We start from the raw sequence: 2,500 nt of genomic DNA on the forward strand, positions 1-2,500 counted from the left end.
TGGGAATACCAGGTGCTGTAAGCTTTTACACCGCTGCTTCCTTACAAGAAACATGGGCTTGCAATTACGTTGACGCACGGGCACGGGCACAGGCACACGTTAACGTCCTTCTAGTTCCAGCCTTGCTTTGGTTTTCACAGAAAAAAGAGAATGGTGCACCGTTCCTGGTGGCACTGCAATGCCAGGTCAATGCAAGGAGTGAAGAGAGCAAGCCCCAGTTTTCACCTCCCAATGCTCAAAAATGCATTTAATATTTAATCCCCATATAGAGGACATATCAGATATTAAACTGATAAGAACAGATACTACACTTGATCTTAGCCAAAAGGCCGAGAAGCGATGGCCCACAAGTGTCTGGGACCAACTCAAGATCTTGGCACACAAGTTACTTGTTGTGGTGCAATGTTTTTTAAGTGCGCATAACAAAGGCTGCTGCTGATCACCTCCGCCCCAAGGTGATCTAAGTGCACCTCTGAGCCTTGACGGACAGCTGCTTGACATTTGACACACTCAAAGGGCGCGGCCATACAGCAAAGCCCACCAAAAACAACTTAAACTCTTGAACGTTCGAAAGGCTGACCTTTGAGCTCCTCCACGAGCAGGGGGCCTTGCCTAGTCTATAAAAGGAGTCTGTGTCCCCAGCCCGTCGGCTTACGGCCATACCACCCTGAGCACGCCCGATCTCGTCTGATCTTGGAAGCTAAGCAGGGTCAGGCCTGGTTAGTACTTGGATGGGAGACCGCCTGGGAATGCCAGGTGCTGTAAGCTTTTACACCGCTGCTTCCTTACAAGAAACATGGGCTTGCAATTACGTTGACGCACGGGCACGGGCACAGGCACACGTTAACGTCCTTCTAGTTCCAGCCTTGCTTTGGTTTTCACAGAAAAAAGAGAGTGGTTCACCGTTCCTGGCGGCACTGCAATGCCAGGTCAATGCAAGGAGTGAAGAGAGCAAGCCCCAGTTTTCACCTCCCAATGCTCAAAAATGCATTTAATATTTAATCCCCATATAGAGGACATATCGGATATTAAACTGATAAGAACAGATACTACACTTGATCTTAGCCAAAAGGCCGAGAAGCGATGGCCCACAAGTGTCTGGGGCCAACTCAAGATCTTGGCACACAAGTTACTTGTTGTGGTGCCATGTTTTTTAAGTGCGCATAACAAAGGCTGCTGCTGATCACCTCCGCCCCAAGGTGATCTAAGTGCACCTCTGAGCCTTGACGGACAGCTGCTTTGACACACCCTTTGACACACTCAAAGGGCGCGGCCATACAGCAAAGCCCACCAAAAACAACTTAAACTCTTGAACGTTCGAAAGGCTGACCTTTGAGCTCCTCCACGAGCAGGGGGCCTTGCCTAGTCTATAAAAGGAGTCTGTGTCCCCAGCCCGTCGGCTTACGGCCATACCACCCTGAGCACGCCCGATCTCGTCTGATCTCGGAAGCTAAGCAGGGTCGGGCCTGGTTAGTACTTGGATGGGAGACCGCCTGGGAATGCCAGGTGCTGTAAGCTTTTACACCGCTGCTTCCTTACAAGAAACATGGGCTTGCAATTACGTTGACGCACGGGCACGGGCACAGGCACACGTTAACGTCCTTCTAGTTCCAGCCTTGCTTTGGTTTTCACAGAAAAAAGAGAGTGGTGCACCGTTCCTGGCGGCACTGCAATGCCAGGTCAATGCAAGGAGTGAAGAGAGCAAGCCCCAGTTTTCACCTCCCAATGCTCAAAAATGCATTTAATATTTAATCCCCATATAGAGGACATATCAGATATTAAACTGATAAGAACAGATACTACACGTGATCTTAGCCAAAGGCCGAGAAGCGATGGCCCACAAGTGTCTGGGGCCAACTCAAGATCTTGGCACACAAGTTACTTGTTGTGGTGCCATGTTTTTTAAGTGCGCATAACAAAGGCTGCTGCTGATCACCTCCGCCCCAAGGTGATCTAAGTGCACCTCTGAGCCTTGACGGACAGCTGCTTGACATTTGACACACTCAAAGGGCGCGGCCATACAGCAAAGCCCACCAAAAACAACTTAAACTCCTGAACGTTCGAAAGGCTGACCTTCGAGCTCCTCCACGAGCAGGGGGCCTTGCCTAGTCTATAAAAGGAGTCTGTGTCCCCAGCCCGTCGGCTTACGGCCATACCTCCCTGAGCACGCCCGATCTCGTCTGATCTCGGAAGCTAAGCAGGGTCGGGCCTGGTTAGTACTTGGATGGGAGACCGCCTGGGAATACCAGGTGCTGTAAGCTTTTACACCGCTGCTTCCTTACAAGAAACATGGGCTTGCAATTACGTTGACGCACGGGCACGGGCACAGGCACACGTTAACGTCCTTCTAGTTCCAGCCTTGCTTTGGTTTTCACAGAAAAAAGAGAGTGGTGCACCGTTCCTGGTGGCACTGCAATGCCAGGTCAATGCAAGGAGTGAAGAGAGCAAGCCCCAGTTTTCACCTCCCAATGCTCAAAAATGCATTTAATATTTAATCCCC

General features: G+C 50.5%; 8 non-coding genes across 8 annotated transcripts in view; 4 read left to right on the forward strand and 4 right to left on the reverse strand.

Annotated features, from left to right (window-relative positions):
- LOC131452792 (5S ribosomal RNA) overlaps nt 1-24 on the forward strand; it is a 119-nt gene extending 95 nt beyond the window's left edge. Inside the window, exon 1 of the ribosomal RNA XR_009237555.1 lies at nt 1-24. This exon is cut by the window's left edge and continues 95 nt beyond it. This is a non-coding gene — a ribosomal RNA (5S ribosomal RNA).
- A 124-nt stretch (nt 25-148) lies between these two features.
- LOC131452955 (U2 spliceosomal RNA) lies at nt 149-341 on the reverse strand. Its single transcript, XR_009237706.1, has one exon. It is a non-coding gene; the product is annotated as a U2 spliceosomal RNA (small nuclear RNA).
- A 308-nt stretch (nt 342-649) lies between these two features.
- On the forward strand, nt 650-768 carry LOC131452899 (5S ribosomal RNA). Its single transcript, XR_009237657.1, has one exon. It is a non-coding gene; the product is annotated as a 5S ribosomal RNA (ribosomal RNA).
- Nucleotides 769-892: 124 nt separating this feature from the next.
- Nucleotides 893-1,085, reverse strand: LOC131453065 (U2 spliceosomal RNA). Its single transcript, XR_009237812.1, has one exon. It is a non-coding gene; the product is annotated as a U2 spliceosomal RNA (small nuclear RNA).
- Nucleotides 1,086-1,399: 314 nt separating this feature from the next.
- Nucleotides 1,400-1,518, forward strand: LOC131452810 (5S ribosomal RNA). The gene has a single exon (XR_009237573.1). It is a non-coding gene; the product is annotated as a 5S ribosomal RNA (ribosomal RNA).
- A 124-nt stretch (nt 1,519-1,642) lies between these two features.
- On the reverse strand, nt 1,643-1,834 carry LOC131453052 (U2 spliceosomal RNA). Its single transcript, XR_009237800.1, has one exon. It is a non-coding gene; the product is annotated as a U2 spliceosomal RNA (small nuclear RNA).
- Nucleotides 1,835-2,142: 308 nt separating this feature from the next.
- LOC131452793 (5S ribosomal RNA) lies at nt 2,143-2,261 on the forward strand. The gene has a single exon (XR_009237556.1). It is a non-coding gene; the product is annotated as a 5S ribosomal RNA (ribosomal RNA).
- Nucleotides 2,262-2,385: 124 nt separating this feature from the next.
- LOC131452982 (U2 spliceosomal RNA) overlaps nt 2,386-2,500 on the reverse strand; it is a 193-nt gene continuing 78 nt past the window's right edge. Inside the window, exon 1 of the small nuclear RNA XR_009237732.1 lies at nt 2,386-2,500. This exon is cut by the window's right edge and continues 78 nt beyond it. This is a non-coding gene — a small nuclear RNA (U2 spliceosomal RNA).

The sequence above is a fragment of the Solea solea genome, unplaced genomic scaffold (assembly GCF_958295425.1).
Source record: "Solea solea unplaced genomic scaffold, fSolSol10.1 scaffold_60, whole genome shotgun sequence".
Classification (NCBI taxonomy): domain Eukaryota; kingdom Metazoa; phylum Chordata; class Actinopteri; order Pleuronectiformes; family Soleidae; genus Solea; species Solea solea.